At 54.6% G+C, this 19,337-nt stretch overlaps 1 protein-coding gene across 9 annotated transcripts in view; it reads left to right on the forward strand.

Moving 5' to 3' along the window:
* Positions 1-19,337, forward strand: part of TP53I11 (tumor protein p53 inducible protein 11) — a 54,787-nt gene that overhangs the window by 12,514 nt on the left and 22,936 nt on the right. The window lies entirely within an intron of this gene.

Consider the following 19,337-nt stretch of genomic DNA (forward strand, 5'->3'; position numbering starts at 1 on the left):
GCGCGTGCTCGATAGTGACGTCACCTGCATCCCACAGCGTTGGGGCCACGTTCGTTCGTGCCGACGTCACGTCCCCTCCCCCCCCACCCACCTTGCACCCCTACCATGGCTACAGGATATTATACAAAAGATTTGCTGGCTGACTGGCTGGAGGAAGGGTCACGTGCAGGCTGCTCGTCTCGCTACAAAATAAATATGCCGACTCTGTCTCGACGGCGTCTTGAGACGCTGTCGCATTTGGACTCTACAACTCCACATTGCACTCTATTGGATCCACCGTTGTATTGTTCACTCGAATACCCCGTAAGTGGACTTGTCGAGCCTCGCGCAGAGCCGGATTGCGGGGTGAACACGGCACCGGATCGAGTCTCGTGGAGCCGACTCGGGCTGCGCGGAGTTCACGGATCGCAGCATTACTACGCAGACACCGCTCTCATCCCGTCCACATCTGTCCCTCCCCCGATAACAACAACAACGCGCGCGCGCGAGTGACGCACCGCAATCATCTGCATCCACCGCAATGTAAACAAGACGCGTGCGTTATTGGCTGCGCAAGCTGGACATGAATTGTGGAAAAGCAAACACATGCGTGTTTACTCTGCATGTATAAGCGAGGGCGAGCGAATGCGTGACCGCTTATCTCTGTGTGTGTGTGTGTCGAGCGTCATTATCGGTTCATTGGCCGTGTAAGTAACGCCGTGTGGGACGCTGCCCGGTCTATCGCTCGATACGACGGGCTCGGTCTTCTCGGCAGCAGCTTTGCCCTCTCTTTGCCGTGATTTAGAAATGTGGAGCCCTTTACAGGGACACCGACCCCGGCTTGAGACATTGAGAGAGGCTGGCCTGCCTGCGATCCGCCCTGGGCTCAACCACAATGCAGGAGCTCAGATTCTTGAAGAACTGGACACAGGCCCATCAGTGAGCTTCCTGGCAGGCGAGGTGTGCGTGGCCTGTGGCCTCCTGTAGCCCGCAGTCCAGCCACCGCTTGCCAAAACAGCCTTTTTTTGGGCGGATAGAGGGGAGGGGATGCGGGGGCGCGGCACCGGCGAGAGAGGCGACAGACGCGGACGCCCTCGCCTCTGCAGAAGCCGTAATGCAAAACGTGTCTCCGTGTAGCTCAGAAAGGGGGTGGGGGGGGAGGTTGCGTGGAACGGTGGTTGGGGGGGGGGGCAGATCGAAGCCACAGGGGTCGGATGGCCCCGTACATCGACGCTGATGACTGTGATCGTGGCGACGGTGGTTGCTGATGGCAGTGATGGTTGTGGTGGTGCCGGTGGTGATGGTGGCGCCCCTACTAATGGTGGATTGCAATGCTAGCGCTGCTGGTGGCGGCGACGCTTCTCCACCGGGTTCGGCTTGGCTCTGTTGATTCTGTAAATGATTGTGTGCGTCACGGTTGACGTGTAGGAAGTAAGTGTATTACCACCACCACCACACCGCCACCAGCACCTGCTAGAGACACGTGCAGGCTGCCTCGAGGTCGTCACCTGCAGACTCACGGCCCCACAGTTAGCGGTCGTGGTTCGCTCTTTGTTAGTGTAACGTTTGCACCGCTGCCGCCGCAGTAGAACCTAATAATAACGCGCGTGTGTGTTAGGGGTCTTGTGGAATCGAATCCTTCGTAACACAATTGCCACTGACAATTACTGACCTTTACGTTTCGTGGACTGAATATAAATTGCAGCAATGTCGACTTGTAATGACGCGGCCTTTATCGGATCCTTCGTTATTTCATTCACAATCCGAGGGCCTCCCCACGCCGTGTCGGTCATAAGGAATGTCTAGCGGCGCTGCAACACGCTGCTCAGTGCGGGTTGGGGCCCAGGCACGACTTGAATATCACACACCGCTGACGTTAGCCGTGGCTGGGAATCCAACTCAGTTCGCCGGGCTTCAGAGCGCAATTGGCTCACCACTGCGCCTCCACTCCCCTCTTGTGTAGTGGCGCTTTCATAAATAATGCTACAAGACAATGCCGGGATAACTACATCTGTTGTATCCCGGGTGTCATTTACTTGAGGGGTAATTAGTCTCCGGGGACTCTCACGGAGTTAAACGAAGGCCATACGGCGTATTTTTTTTACGGCACGCGTTTAGGAGCCTTAATTCAATCTCTCGGAGAAAAAAAACCGCAATCACCTTTGCTGGCGAACGTTGATCAATCTGCGCGATGACGAACGAGTCACGGGTCATCGCCGCTCGGTGGCTTTATCGCCCCGCTGCCTGGGGCACCGTCGTGACGGGCTGATGGGCGCGCGTGCTAATGTCAGCGTGTACCCCCCCCCCCACGCTGCGAACGTTATAATGAGGGAATGCTCATCAGCAAGGACGGGGACCCCCCACCGCGTAGCCTACATAGACTGCTGGTGAAAGTGCCGCGAGTGAGCATCTGTGAGAGTAAGTGGCACACAGAGAGAGCGCGAGCGAGCGAGCGGGTGGTGTGGCCAGCAGCACGCCCGGCCGCACCGGGGTGGTCACGCCGCAGCGGCTGCTCGTTGAAGGGGAGGTGCAGCACCGGTTCGGTTATTCGCCACTGATGTTGGTCGTGTCCACGCATGGAACTCGGGTGGCCGGGTTCGTAGCACCACTGCGCTAGCCCTCCACCTCGGAGTGATCGCCAAACCCGATGCATGGAGTCGTTCTACCGAGAGCCAATGGGAGCGCCTGACACATCCTACAATACCTAAAAAGACACGTCCGCTGAGGGAGATGGAGCGATGAGGTCGACTCGTGTGCAGGAGCGAGATGGATTTCTGCATCGCCGGACCGTAACGGCTTGGGGATTCCTTAATCTGGCAGTGGATAAAGCATATCTATTGATGGTGTACAGTACATTGTTAATAGTTACTGGAAAAAGCCTCACAAAGAGTCTCAAGCCTCTTGTTTTCAGGAGGTTCCTGCTACCCCGGGATGTTCTGTAAATGCCTTTTTAAATACTGAGAGGTTGGCTTCGTGTGGGAGGAAACCGGAATAGCCAGATAACCCCCATGACCGCGCATAGCGAGGGGATAGCTCAAAGATCTGCGTAATGCACCAATCCTAGCGTGATCCACCAACCCTAGCCTCCAAAGCGCTGGGTCACCACTGGCGCGCATCGCCGCCGCCACCACCACGCCGAGCATCTCCGTGACCGCTTTGCAAGCGCGAAGCGCGGCTCGGACCGTCAACTCGGGGGTGGGGGGAGGTGGTGGGGGCAGGGGTTAGGATTGTAGGGGGTGGGGGGGAGGGTCGATTCATCACCAAACACTGGAAATGACCCCCTGCAACTCTTCCCCTCCTCTCACGGGCCTGTGTTTACATCTCCCGGTCTCGTAATGAGAGCTGCGCTCCGCTATTATTCGAAGACCTTTGTGACAAAGCGGCGCTGTCGACATCACATCCATCATCATCATCACCGCCCGCTGCTGGTGCTTCTGCTACCGTGACGGATGGCAGACGCCCGTGACAGAGATGGCAACGTCACGGACTTGGCCTAGAGACGCGCCACGAACAGAGATGCGCAGCGACCCCTGACCCTGAGCAGCGCTCATCTGCGCCGCCACGGACCCCCGCGTGTCACTGGACCAGACTCTCCCCAACCCCCCACCCCCTCCATTTTCGCCCCCCCCCCCACTCCACTGTCCTCCTTCGACCCCTTCAAAACTCATTTTCGGTGCTTTTCCAGCCGCTGGCTGTAAACTCAGAAATCAGCGTCCACTCCTTGCACAGGGTAGTTCACAATGATTAGAACCCTCTCAACGCCGAGAGTGAGTTTAGAGTATATGGGTCTCACGCAGAGAACCATATACTGTACTTATATGGAGACCCATACACAGTACTCACGCACAGACCCGTACACTCATATGGAGACCCATACACAGTACTCACGCACAGACCCATACACTCATATGGAGACCCATACACAGTGCTCACGCACAGACCCGTACACTCATATGGAGACCCATACACAGTGCTCACGCACAGACCCATACACTCATATGGAGACCCATACACAGTGCTCACGCACAGACCCATACACTCATATGGAGACCCATACACAGTACTCACGCACAGACCCATGCACTCATATGGAGACCCATACACAGTGCTCACGCACAGACCCGTACACTCATATGGAGACCCATACACAGTACTCACGCACAGACCCGTACACTCATATGGAGACCCATACACAGTACTCACGCACAGACTCATGCACTCATATGGAGACCCATACACAGTGCTCACGCACAGACCCATACACTCATATGGAGACCCATACACAGTACTCACGCACAGACTCATGCACTCATATGGAGACCCATACACAGTGCTCACGCACAGACCCATACACTCATATGGAGACCCATACACAGTGCTCACGCACAGACTCATGCACTCATATGGAGACCCATACACAGTACTCACGCACAGACTCATGCACTCATATGGAGACCCATACACAGTGCTCACGCACAGACCCATACACTCATATGGAGACCCATACACAGTGCTCACGCACAGACTCATGCACTCATATGGAGACCCATACACAGTACTCACGCACAGACTCATACACTCATATGGAGACCCATACACAGTGCTCACACACAGACCCGTACACTCATATGGAGACCCATACACAGTACTCACGCACAGACTCATACACTCATATGGAGACCCATACACAGTGCTCACGCACAGACCCATACACTCATATGGAGACCCATACACAGTGCTCACGCACAGACCCATACACTCATATGGAGACCCATACACAGTGCTCACGCACAGACCCGTACACTCATATGGAGACCCATACACAGTACTCACGCACAGACCCGTACACTCATATGGAGACCTATATGACTTGACTGCCACGATAAGACAGGGGCCTCGAGACGCGGTCGTACTGAGACCCTGTGTAAATCCGCATTGTAATGCAATTATATTCAGACGGGGGACTGCCCGCGGTCAATGCTAAGTACTGCTAATGAGCACATGGTAACATTTGTACGGACGCACGCGTACACACACAAGCTCGCGCACGCGTGCACAAAGCCACAGATCCCCCGCGTAACCTTTAACAGACTGCCGAGGCAGCGGCGACAGAGACTACCCCCCACAGACAAATGAGGGGGTGGTCGGGCGGTCAACACCGCGCCCGACCGCCTGTGTCTCCCCAGAGCTTCTGTTTACACATCTCACCAGGGACTTATTTAATGCTGAGTCGACCTAAGGGAGGCCCAGAACCGGTTGAAATATTCGCCCCGCGCAGTTGGCAGTTGGCACTCACGCACGCACACGTGACACACACGAAGAACCCCCCCCCCCCCTGTATAACCTTTAGGCTGTGTTGTGTCGCGTTATGTTCACACTTTCACACACTTGGGAAAACTGTCACACAAACTCGCATTGGACACGCCCACATGTGGCACACGTTTGACACGCACGCTCTCTCTCTCTCTCATCCACAACACTCCCGACTCACTTCACAGATATTTGGGACAAAGGCCCTTTGGTGCTGTTAACACGCATATTTGAAGGCCGGTGCGACACACGAGGGAGTGGGTGGCCAGCACCACGCCCGGCCGCCTTTGTCTCCCGAGCGGCAATGTTTCACATTGCGCCGGGTACTCCTTTGAGGTTGAGTCGACATGTGGGAGGCCCAGGACCGGTTCAGATACTCGACATTGGTGTTGGCTGTGAGCGGGAACCGAACCGGGATCGCCGGGTTCGTAGCGCAGCGCGCCAACCCTTGCACTACTGCCCCCCACTGCCGCTCACAAACACAACAACAACAACACCCGCCGTTCCCCACTAAGTGGCGGGGATGTCACCACAGCACTCGTGCCATGCTAGGTGCACTTTGTTGCCACGTGAAGTGTCGAAGGCCCGCTGGCAGGAGGTCACGGAACAGACCCAAAGAAGCCATGGGTTGACTGACCGAGATGACTGGCAGATGAGACCAACTGTGCCCCCCACTGTGCCAACTTTAACACAAACCCACACGCTCATCAGCTCATTACGCAGACGAGCACATTTGATTTTGTTAATCCGAGCGAGCAGCGGTAGCCGTGAATAGCGCCGCGTGCCCTGATTCTGTGGGGTGAGGGCTGGGGGGGGGATTAGAGGCTCGGTGCCATTTGGCTTCTCCACGCTGCACGGGACGCGGATCCCAGCGGGCCCCGCTGCGCCTGCGGGGCACGGGCGGGTCGCGTGTGGTGGCGCCTCAATGGTGGGGTTGGTGCTCTGCTAGAGGGAAGCTCGTGGTGGTGGTGGGGTAGAGGTGGAGGTAGATCTAGAGGTGGAGGTGGAGGTGGAGGTAGAGGTGGTGGTAGAGGTGGAGGTAGAGGTAGAGGTGGTGGTAGAGGTGGAGGTGGAGGTAGAGGTGGTGGTAGAGGTGGAGGTAGAGGTAGAGGTGGTGGTAGAGGTGGAGGTGGTGGTAGAGGTGGAGGTAGATCTGGAGGTGGAGGTGGAAGTAGATCTGGAGGTGGAGGTAGAGGTAGAGGTAGAAGTAGAAGTAGAGGTGGAGGTAGAGGTAGAGGTGGTGGTAGAGGTGGAGGTGGTGGTAGAGGTGGAGGTAGAGGTGGAGGTGGTGGTAGAGGTGGAGGTAGAGGTGGAGGTGGAGGTGGTTGTAGAGGTGGAGGTGGAGGTGGTGGTAGAGGTGGAGGTGGAGGTGGAGGTGGTGGTTGAGGTGGAGATGGTGGTGGTGGTGGAGGTGGAGGTAGAGGTGGAAGTAGAGGTGGAGGTGGAGGTGGTGGTAGAGGTGGAGGTGGTGGTAGAGGTGGAGGTGGAGGTGGTGGTAGAGGTGGAGGTGGTGGTAAAGATGGAGGTGGAGGTGGTGGTAGAGGTGGAGGTGGAGGTGGTGGTAGAGGTAGAGGTGGAGGTGGTGGGGGGTAGAGGTGGAGAGGGGCTGTGCTGGAGGTGGCGGAGCAGTGTGGCCCTCTAATGATATGGGTGGTGGTCGTAGTGGTGGTGATGCTCGTAGTTGGTGGTCGTAGTGGTGGTGATGCTCGTAGTTGGTGGTGGTAGTGGTGGTGATCATAGTGGTGGTGGACGTAGTGGTGGTGGTGGACGTAGTGGTGGTGGTGGCGAACGAGGGGTGGGGCCGATGAGGGCGAGTGGGGTGGGAAGGGGGGAGGATGAGGAGCGAGGAGGGCGTGGTGGCTCCCGTCGACCGATGATGATCTCCTGACATTCTCCACGGTGACTGTGGGCTGTGTGGTTGCACCGCTGTGAGTTTCCCTGTGTGCTGCATTGGGGTTAGGACTCGGTGTTAGAGGGTTCGGGTTATGTTAGCGTTGGTGTTAGGGTTAGGGTTGGTGTTGGGATTATGATTCGTGTCTGGATGAATGTTAAGGCTTGGATTATATTTGTATTCTGTTCGTTTTGGTGTTAGGGTCCGGGTTATAGCCAGGGGGAGTGTTGATTCTGGGATGAAGACGGTGGCTCGCGTGGAAGTGTTGATGGAGTCGCTGCTGCTCCTCCACGTGACGCCTGGCAGGGTCACGTGGGTTCCCGGACCCGGCCTCCCAGGAAGCACCTGGGCAGTGGCAGGATTCGAATCTCTATCCCTTCTCTGCCTTCTTTGCACAAGCACAGTAACACACAGACACAGTAACACACAGACACAGTAACACACAAACACAGTAACACACAGACACAGTAACACACAAACACAGTAACACACAGACACAGTGACACACAGACACAGTAACACACAGACATAGTAACACACAGACACAGTGACACACAGACACAGTAACACACAGACACAGTGACACACAGACACAGTAACACACAGACACAGTAACACACAGACACAGTAACACACAGACACAGTGACACACAGACACAGTGACACACAGACACAGTGACACACAGACACAGTGACACACAGACACAGTAACACACAGACACAGTAACACACAGACACAGTAACACACAGACACAGTAACACACAAACACAGTGACACACAAACACAGTAACACATATACACAGTGACACACACACACAGTGACACACAAGCACAGGGACACACAAACACAGTAACACATATACACAGTAACACACAGACACAGTAACACACAGACACAGTAACACACAGACACAGTAACACACAGACACAGTGACACACAGACACAGTAACACACAGACACAGTAACACACAGACACAGTAACACACAAACACAGTGACACACAAACACAGTAACACACAGACACAGTAACACACAGACACAGTAACACACAGACACAGTAACACACAGACACAGTAACACACAGACACAGTAACACACAGACACAGTAACACACAGACACAGTAACACACAGACACAGTGACACACAAACACAGTAACACATATACACAGTAACACACAGACACAGTAACACACAGACACAGTAACACACAGACACAGTAACACACAGACACAGTAACACACAGACACAGTAACACACAGACACAGTAACACACAGACACAGTGACACACAAACACAGTGACACATATACACAGTAACACACAGACACAGTGACACACACACACAGTGACACAACAAAGACAAAGATAAAGATCCCCCGTATAGCCTTAACAGACTGTAGGGGCAAGTGCTGTTAGCGAGCACCTATGAAGGCCAGAACGGTACACGAAGGGGTGGGTGGCCAGCACCACGCCCGACCGCCTTTGTCTCCCCAGTGGCGATGTTTACACACCGCACCAGGTACTCATTTAAGGCTGAGTCGACCTAGGGGAGGCCCAGGACCGGTTCAGATAATCGTCACTGGTGTTAGCCGTGAGCGGGAATCGAACCCGGGTCGCCAGGTTCATAGCGCAGCGCGCTAACCGCTACACTACCGCTCCCCACACAGTGACACACACACACAGTGACACACAAGCACAGGGACACACAAACACAGTAACACATATACACAGTAACACACAGACACAGTGACACACACACAGTGACACACACACACAGTGACACACACACACAGTGACACACAAGCACAGGGACACACAAACACAGTAACACATATACACAGTAACACACAGACACAGTAACACACAGACACAGTAACACACAGACACAGTGACACACACACACAGTGACACACACACACAGTGACACACAAGCACAGGGACACACAAACACAGTAACACATATACACAGTAACACACAGACACAGTGACACACACACACAGTGACACACACACACAGTGACACACAAGCACAGGGACACAGACACGCGTCCTATTCCAATTGGGAGGAGTTCACGACGATCGGTCCCGGTGTGTTCCCCGCGCCGCTACCTCCACCACCACCATCATCACCACCACCACCATCACCACCACCACCTCCACCACCACCACCATCATCACCACCACCAACACCACCATCATCATCACCACCACCAACACCACCATCATCACCACCACCACCACCATCATCACCACCACCAACACCACCATCATCACCACCACCATCATCACCACCACCACCATCATCATCACCACCACCATCACCACCACCATCATCACCACCATCACCACCATCACCATCACCACCAACATCATCACCACCACCACCATCACCACCACCATCACCACCACCATCACCACCACCATCATCACCACCACCATCACCACCACCGCCACCATCACCACCACCATCATCACCACCACCACCAGCGGTGGCCGTCGGCGTTGCCCGGGACAATGCGGGGGGATTGGGGGTGCGAGACCCCCACCACCATACTCCCACCCCCCATGCCCCCGCCCCCCATACCCCCCGCCCCCCGCGCGTGGCGGCACCGGGCGCGGGGTTGCCCTGGTGACGCCCCCGCGCTCGTGCCGCTGCGCGTGCGGCTGCGCGCTGAGCCCCTCGGGCGTGAGGGCCCCACCCCCCCACTGCAGCCCCGTGCCGGGTTTGCAAGGCTCGTTCAGGTGTGTGCGTGTGAGACCGTGTGTCCGTATGGATACACCTAGCCTGGCACCAGCGCGGTGCTGCTGCTGCTGTTGTTGTGTGTGTGGGTGTTTGTGCGGCTGGCGAGCGCCTACGAGGGGGTGCTGTGGCTACCACCACGCCGCTAGATTATCATCTCACGAATGCTGATTTTTCCACAACGCACTAACTGATTTTAAGGCTGAGTCGACCTAGTCTGCAAATTTTAGGACTGGTAGCTCAAGTATTGATCGCTGTTCTTGGTCACGAGTCGGGATTCAACTCGGGCCGCCAGGTTCGGAGCGGAGTGCGCTCACCACGAAATCACCGCGGGGTGGTAGGTTTACTAGGAATGGGCAGTGTGTGTGTGTGACACTGTGTGCTGATGTGTGTGTGTGTGACACTGTGTGCTGATGTGTGTGTGTGTGACACTGTGGTGCGGTAGTGTAGCAGTTAGCGCGCTACGCCACCCCCCCCGGTCGACTCAGCCTCAAATGAGTACCTGGCGCAGTGTGCAAATATCGCCACGAGAGAGACAAAGGCGACCGGGCGTGGTGTTGGCCACCCACCCCTTTCATAGGTGCTCGCTAAAAGCGCTTTCCCCAAACGCCTGTTGAGGCTATGCAGGGGATCTTTGTCTGTGTGTCTGTGACATTTTCTTGCCGCTCCGAGCAGGGAGGCAGAGGAAGGGGACTCGTGGATCGTCTCACGCACCCGCGCGCTCTGATTACATCGCGCGGGTGATGTTTGTTTATTTATTGTTTATTTATTACCATTAAACATCACCTCCCTCCCTCGCTGGGCTGCGTGCTTGGAGCGTCGCCGGTCGGAAGTGGCAATCGCTCTGACTCCCCCCCCCACCACGCCGCTCGGGACGTGAATCACGTGGGGCTGCTGAATGAATCTTCGTCTGCTGCTGCTGCTGCTGTTGATATCTAAACGCGCGGAGATGGTGTAATGGAAGATTATTTAGCAATATCCATGGTTGTGGGAGGGGGGCGGGCGGGGTACGGGGGTGGGGGAGGATAATGTTTTTTATGTACAGCGCTCTACTTGCCGATAACATAGCCCTCGGAGCCTATAACACCTGCTATGCATGGTGGTCCATCACTCCAGCATTGTCCAGCCGGTGTGGAAGTGGCGACTCCACATACATGGTTCCCAGAGGCAGCCTCCGCAGCAGTGTTGACCATACCGTGCCGATGAGCCCGAATGAGGACGAAACCGGAATCTCGCAGTTGTCCATCGCTGCATGACTGCTGCTGTCAGCCGGTCGGTCACATTTGCTCACAATTATTGCGATTGGTGACCCAAGATGAGAGGGACCACGGGGGTACAAAGTGCCGTGCGCTTGCGTCACTGGAGACGCGAGGTGTTCCAGCAGCCTGCCACTCGGCCACTGCGATGATGTGGGGGGGGGGGGTCCCGTCTCTCCGACAGCTCCGACTGCGCGCGCTACACCGCAGCGTGGCGAGCGGCTGAGACGTCACGTGCTCGGGCCCATCAGGGTGTGATTGGCCGCTGTCAATGCCAAAGGAAAATCAACTCTCTCTCCCCTCTCGGGTCAAACAAATCTGTGCCCAGAGAAGTTCAGCTGGGTTATAGGCGCAATGTCACGGATCAATAAATTATAATTGGCAGAATGTTCGCCAGAACAGGCAGCCAGGGGATCGGTGGTGGTTTCAATATTTAGGTTAAGACGCACACTGCGTTATTTAATTGTGCATCTGTTAACGAGCTGCCAGGCCAGGCTGGAGCGCAGTGACTCTACTACCACTGACGAGATCAGTGAGAGGGCGGCTGGTCGCAGTCCGTCAGCTGAGATGCCCCAAGTCATTCCTGTAAGGTTCTGTAGCAGGACATCTCCTGATGTTGTATTTTATTCGCAAATCTATTTCATGTGGGGCTTGAAGGTCAGGTTTCTGTCCATGATGACCCACACACAGCTTGGAGTGGGGTCATAGCGCACGGGACTACCACAGAAGGACACGCCAGGGGTGGAATCTGCTGCGCGATTGTTCAGATGGAAAGCGCTTGTGGTGGTTTTAGCAGGACTTGTTCTGAATAATGATCAAAGTTGCCGTGTAATGTGAATTATGATTTCTGTATTCACTGGATGCCGCTGTGAGTGATAATGATGATGCTTATGGTGAGTACAGTACTGCGACGGTGATTATAATAATGTATTGTTTAGCTGCAAGAGCTGTGCTACGTTCATCGAGTGACGAGCCCCTCTGGCAGTGCTCAGAGAGACGTCGTGGCCAGGACCTCGTGGCCAAAGCTCGCTCGCTGCTCAGTGCCAGCGAGAGGAGCTGACAGCCGCAATTAATTACGCGGAGGAAGCTCCGCTCGTAAATCATTGAGGCAATGAGTGGGCCAGAGAATTACTCCGGGCAAAGTTTTTTTGTTTCACGGAGGAGCGGGAGAGGCAATGCGAGGGGTTTACTGGAGCGGTCATGAGCCTCCCCCCCCCCTAATGTGCAGCATTGCCCTCTCATCTGTGTACCCCGGTGAAGCATCTGTCGTGCCGGAACGAGGACTCCGGCTCCGCTCTACCAATGATGATTGTACTGGCGTCTGGGGGATTCGTGCCCCCCAATTGAATAGCAGTGCCCCGGCCCGCCACCCCTACACACGCCGTGTGCCCCCCATTCAGAGCCAGCCCCTTGGGGTGGTCTCGCCTGGCCACCGCATGCTGGACATGAGTGTGGGAGGCCGAATGTGTGTTGTGTTTACTGTCCACGTATACGTGAGCGCAATCCACCACGTAAGTTACCGCTGATGTGTTCATGTATGTATGTGTTAGTGTATGTATGTGTTAGTGTATGTATGTGTTAGTGTATGTATGTGTTAGTGTATGTATGTGTGAGTGTATGTATGTGTTAGTTTATGTATGCGCCGGCTTGCAACGTCCGGGCTGGGCTGCTGACGATCCATCCTGGGTTTAACCAGGCTGGATTGTGTACGTAGCGATCCTTGAAATATCTGTACACAGCCCCATCAATCAGTTTGCTCCTCCCGCAGGCGAGACAGCGTTGGCTGGCTCGTGTCGCCTGCATGCGCAGACATCGCATTCTGTTTGGGCGGATCGAGGGGGCTAAACTGGCGTGCACGGGCTAGAGAAGGGATGGACTGACGCGGCACAGAAGTAAGTGGAGCTGGGCGGACTTGCCGATCACTGGCACCGGCGGTGTCAAGATCGGCCTCTGTGGGAACTAAAGCGGTCGAGCGTGCGAAACGTCGGCCTTCATGGGTTCCGGCCAACAGTACTTGCCCCAACAGGAAATGTAACCTTTACGGGAATCTTTGTATTCGTCTTTGTTGTACGTGGGCGTGTGTATGTTTTTTTCCACCTCGGTATTTCTGTGTCACTGTACGGGGAGCGATTGTGGTGGAGCCGTTCGCTCGCTCCGACAACGGCGGCCGGGCGTGGTGCCGGCCACCCACCCACCCCCTCGTGTGCCGTGCCGGCCTTCATAGGTGCTCGCTCGCCGCACTTGCCACAAGAATCCATTAAGGCTATACGGGGGATCGTTGTCTTTGTCGCTGCGTAGGAACGGAGACGTGTTTGCAGTGTTTGCAGGGTTCACAGGAAAACACGCGCAGAGAAACCCCGCCTGGGACTCGTGACCCGCGACCGGCAACTTCCTGCTCACTTCGGAGCTTTTCCGATTATTCATTAATTATAACCAAACCGTAGCCAATTACATTCGGATATATTTAACTTAAGCGTGTGTGTGTGTGAGAGATTGCCGGGAACAATGCCTCATTTGCGAATAACAAACACTCAGCACATTTTTCACGAACAGTGAGTGGTCTGAAAGAAAACACATATTTGATCAAATCCGACATTTCGAGAAACGGCCCTTCCTCTTGATAACAGAGAAAGGACAGTTGCCAGGAAAGTGACCTCTTGCATACACCTGTTGCTGTGAAGACGACGTAGCTGATGAGTGTGTGGAGACGTTTGTTGCGTGGTGCTTGTGAACCACCGTCGACACAGGAGCAGAAGCACCACCACCACCACCAGTTGTCGCGTTAATTGAGATGTTTTTTGGAGGAGGTTGCTGGGTGGCGGCATTCTCCCTCCACCCTTCTTCCCTCCCTCCCCCCTCCCTCCCTCCCTCCCCCCTCCCTCTCTCCCTCCCCCTCTCCCCCTCTCCCCCCCCTCCCTCTCTCCCTCCCCCTCTCCCCCCCTCCCTCTCTCCCTCCCCCCTCGCCCCGGCTCTGTGCGCACCGCTCGGTGTCCCAGGCACGCAGTGTCCCGAGTCACGCGCCCACCCTCGCGGCGAGTGCTGCGATGCGACCCGCATGGACTGCGGGATTCCGACAGACGCACCGGCACACGTACACCCAGACGGATAGACACACAGGTCAACAGGCAGACAGATACACAGACAGACAGGCAAACAGCTCAACAGACAGATAAAGAGACCGATAGGCAGACAGATAGACGAATACACCGAGAGATTGACAGTCATACCAACAGATAGGCATCCTGCACATAGACAGGGAGTCAGACGAAAATATCCATGAACAGACAGACGGACAGACAGACGGGCACACTGAGGGACAGCGGGACAGGCAGACAGATAAGGCAGACATTGAGACAGACAGGCAAATGCCGGCACGTCTAATTTAGTATATGATTTATTAAATTAATTAGCTAAATAAATATATTGCTAATACTGAATGCGGTAACGATGAAGTTCAACATCCATCCATAACGAGCACACACAGTTATACCCACGCAGCCTCTAATGCCGTGTATGGGCACACACACACATGCGTGTGATGACAGACACGTGTGCAATGACACATACACACGCGTGTGTGTGTGTGATGACACACACACGTGTGTAATGACACACACACACACACACGCGTGTGATGACACACAAACACGCGTGTGATGACACACACACGCGTGTGTGTGATGACACACACACACGTGTGATGACACACACACACGCGTGTGATGACACACACACACGCGTGTGTGTGTGTCATCACACGCACGCGTGTGTGTGATGACACACACACACGTGTGATGACACACACACACGCGTGTGTGTCATCACACACACGCGTGTGTGTGATGACACACACACACGTGTGATGACACACACACACGCGTGTGTGTGATGACACACCGGGGATCCGCGCGATCTCGGAAGCTAAGCGGGCTTGATCCTGGTTACTGGTTGGATGGGTGACCACTTACATACTGACAGATCCTCATCAGCGACTTCGGGGATATGTGCTGGGCAGGTAGAAGCTGGAAAAAATACACCGTCGTACTGTACTGCTATGCTGCCCTCCATCAACAAATCTCACTGACCAGTATGGTGAAGTATGGTCAAGTGACACCCACGACCGTCGCCGCGTAGGGAGGCTCTCATCTAGCAGTGGAACAATCGCACCTGGATCTGTTTTGCAAGGGGGCCCTATGAGGCATGTCACACACACGCACACGAGTGCAGGGAGCTTCTTAACGAGCGACACGTGGAGCGAAACGTCGGACATTGCGCCGAGCAGCACGCGGTACGACTCTAGAACAACACACACAGCCGCTCCGCGGAACGCACCCGCAGGGGCGCACGCAGTGCCACGGCGAGTGGCCACGTCGCGACAAATCGTTGCGCAACGAACAGGACGTTAAAGGCGATAAAACTGTAACACAAAACAAAACCACAAAACCATCCCGACGGACAGGCGCGGACCCAGACGAAGACCAACGCCAGCCGGCTTCACGGCCTGCGCCGAGGGCGTTGACCGCCGAGAGGAGGCGATTTAATTGCTCGCGACTGCGACATTGTTGGTATTTTCCTGCGGAGATGAAAGCAACCCTTTACCTCCACCGAAAGGACACATGCCAAGGTGTGAGAACAGCTCCCCCCCTCCCCCACAACTCTCCCACCTTTCCTGCCCATCATCGTCCTCCGCTATCCCCTCCCCTCGCACTGACTTTGAAGTGCAAATCTCACTGGGGGGGGGGGGGGGAGCTTCCCATCGCATCAAATCTTCCGGGCACGTTTGGCTCGCAAATTAGTCAGCCATGAATTCCACTGCCGACTCACCGCCCCATAGCGTCGGTGGGGGAGGGGGCTGAATGGGACTTAGCCCCCCCCCCTCCTCATGAATTCTAAAAATGTATAGCCACGGGCATTGCAGCCTTTCCTCGTGCACGCGGTGGCTGAGGGCTCGAGCAGAATGCACGCCGGACAATAGCAGAACGATTCGCTACTCACGCTCATTTTGCATGAAAATGTTTACCTAATTTCCGTTTCAAATTGACCGTGTCTTGCCCACCCGTGATGGTGCGTTAATAAACACGATCGAGGTGGTCCGAGTGGCTCCACGTGGGTTTCAACGGCGTCGTTGCGGACCTAGGTTCGAATCCGGGTCTCTGCCCCCCCCCCCGCAACTGTGACCCCACCGGGTTCTAAGGTGCGGCGAGGAGATGGCCTCAGCATGGTGACCCCGTGGCGTAGCGCGGTCAGCATGGGCCACGCGGACCATGCCACAGGGGGTGCCACGGTGGCTGGGAGATATTCACTTCCTCGCCTCGTACACAGGAGGTCGTGGGTTCCATCCTGACCCTGACGCCTGCTGCTGTATATTTGGAGTTGGAGTGTCTCTCTCTCCCCTTGGTCACGTGGATTTTTCTCCGGGTCCTCCGGTTTTCCCCTCCACATTTAGACTCAATATGCGTTTAGAGTATGCTCTAAATTGCCACGTCATAAGCCACTTCGTTGAGCTATAATTTGTGGCCAGGTGGCTTCTGAAATAGAACTACATAGCTCAATGGGTCTCACCTGGTAAAATAAAAAATAGTTTAGTTTCATAGTTTTTAGTCTAAAAGGAGGGGGCCACCTGCTCAATTCCCCTCCCTCTTCACAGCCCGCCAAGATCCGGACCGCGCGGCACTGTGCAGTTACATCGCCTGCACACTCGATTGCTACGCCACTGCGGTGACCAATGGCTCCAAGAAGCCCATCGCGTTAACTTGGTTTCCACTGAATTCGGCGCTCAGCCCAAACACGGGTCTATTTTCGGACTGAGAAGAAGAAAAACAAGTCTCCACCACGCATCGGTTTGGCTGCCGCGCGCCTAGCGCTGAGGAGCCACAATGCGGTGGCAGGGAGCTCGGAAGGCGTTCTGCAGTGTCGTCTTCCGCGGTTGTCCTTTGCTTTCTGCGAGAGTTCCAAAAACAAGAAAACGGGTTCCCCGACTCATGGCGGCGTGGCGCTGATAGCAGCTCATTAGGAGATAAGCATTTAAGAAGTAATTATATTTCGCAGCGTTAGATCAGCTTACAGGCTGTTCGCGTGGCTGCGTCAGCATTTGACTAATTTGTTGATATTATTCGTCTTTGTTTTCCCACTAATATTGAGCCTCAATTTTACTTTTTAGGAGGATCCTGAAAACTATTTTTTTTTGTACAGTACGACGATTGCCGTGTGTTTTCCGGTTGAGTAAATCGCTCGTGTAGAGTGCACATGTGGGCCGTGACGGTGGTGCCACGTGGCCTTTGCTTGACGCAGCCGACGCGATGTTATTCGCGGTTAATACACCCCGCAGCATTAACCAGGACGGCCGGGGGTTCGAATCGTGAATTATGCAACAAACCCTGACGGCGCTACCGCTGGGTGCATGTATGTATGTTGAACTTCTTTCGCACCGCACGTAGTCAACTACTGATCGGTGATGCCGGGGAAGGACAATAAACTAAACACAAAAATAAGTTCTCAAGAAATTAGTTTTCAATTGAGTGTTGGTCCCTATCTGTGTACACATCGCTGTGTGTGTGTGTTCAGTGTACACGTCACTGTGTGTGTGTGTTCAGTGTACGCGTCACTGTGTGTGTGTTCAGTGTACACGTCACTGTGTGTGTGTTCAGTGTACACGTCACTGTGTGTGTGTGTGTTCAGTGTACACGTCACTGTGTGTGTGTTTTGTGTACACGTCACTGTGTGTGTGTTCAGTGTACACGTCACTGTGTGTTCAGTGCGTGCGCCATTCCCTCTTCGCTCACTTCACCCCAAGAGGGTGACGTTTACAACAACAACTTCACCCCAAGAGGGTGACGTTTACAACAACGACATCACGCTTGCCTCCTCCCGTGCCCTCCCTTCACCACGCCACCCCACCATGGGCCACCCCACGATGGCCAGCGTGGGGAGGTATGGCCAAAAACCCCCCATGATTCTGGAGACCTTAACCTTTGGTGGATTGAGAATGGCTGAACATGTAAATGGGCGTTGGGGATGTCAGAGAGTAGTCTGTCAACCCCCCAGAGGATGCCTTTCTGTGCCCCCCTCTCGCACTACTCATACCCCCCCCCTCGCCCCCACTCATCTATGCAAACATCCCGAGATGCGGTTGCATTAAATCGCTCTCCGCATCTCAATGGCACTGCATGCGTGCTGTGAATGGCAGCTTTTGTGAGCTAATGCAATTGCGTGCAATCCCCCGTCGCTTATTTCAATATAAGATATACCGGCCGGCACAAATGCCGAGATCTATCATCTCATATCGTTATTTTTTCTTCTTCTTAGCCACAAGTTTCACTGAATGCACGGGGGGGGGGGGGGTCAGCGTCTCGCTCTCTCTCCATCTCTCCCCGTGAGCCTCCGTTCTCCGCGTCTTCTCGAGTCACGTCCTTGCCCCCGTGTCTCGCCCCACCGCACCCTGCCGATCCCCCCTCGGTCTCCCTCTCTCCTCCCTCGGCCCTGCACCGGTGGCATCTGTACAGCTCTTCTGTCATCCCACGTCGTGAACTGAGCGGTTCCTCATGATCATGGAGTCAAAATGTCCACGCCGCGCTATGTATGTGTGTGCCGTGTTGTTTGTGTTGTGTATGTGGTGTGTATGTGTTGTGTTGTGTATGTGTTGTGTTGTGTGTGTGTGTATGTGTTGTGTTCGTGTTGTGTTTGTGTGTATGTGTGTGGTGTTGTGTTTGTGTTGTGTTTGTGTGTGGCAGTCTACGTTGTGTATGTGTTTGTGTATGTGTGTGTGTGTTGTGTTTGTGTTGTGACTGTCTACGTTGTGTTTGTGTTGTGTGTGGCAGTCGATGCTCTGGCAGTGTTGTGTATGTGTTGTGTTTGTGTTGTGTTTGTGTGTGGTGTTGTGGTTGTGTTGTGTTTTGTGGTGTGTTTGTGTGTCTGTGTTGTGTTTTGTGTTGTGTTTGTGTTGTGTTGTCTGTGTTGTGTTTGTGTGTATCAGTCGATGTTGTGGCAGTGTTGTGTATGTGTTGTGTTTGTGTTGTGTATGTGTTGTGTTGTGGTTGTGTTGTGTTTGTGTTGTGTTTGTGTGTTTGTGTTGTGTTTGTGTTGTGTATGTGTGTGGTGTGGTGTTGTGGTTGTGTTGTGTGTTTGTGTTGTGTTTGTGTGTATCAGTCGATGTTGTGGCC

The sequence above is a fragment of the Lampetra fluviatilis genome, chromosome 8, assembly GCF_964198595.1.
Source record: "Lampetra fluviatilis chromosome 8, kcLamFluv1.1, whole genome shotgun sequence".
Classification (NCBI taxonomy): domain Eukaryota; kingdom Metazoa; phylum Chordata; class Hyperoartia; order Petromyzontiformes; family Petromyzontidae; genus Lampetra; species Lampetra fluviatilis.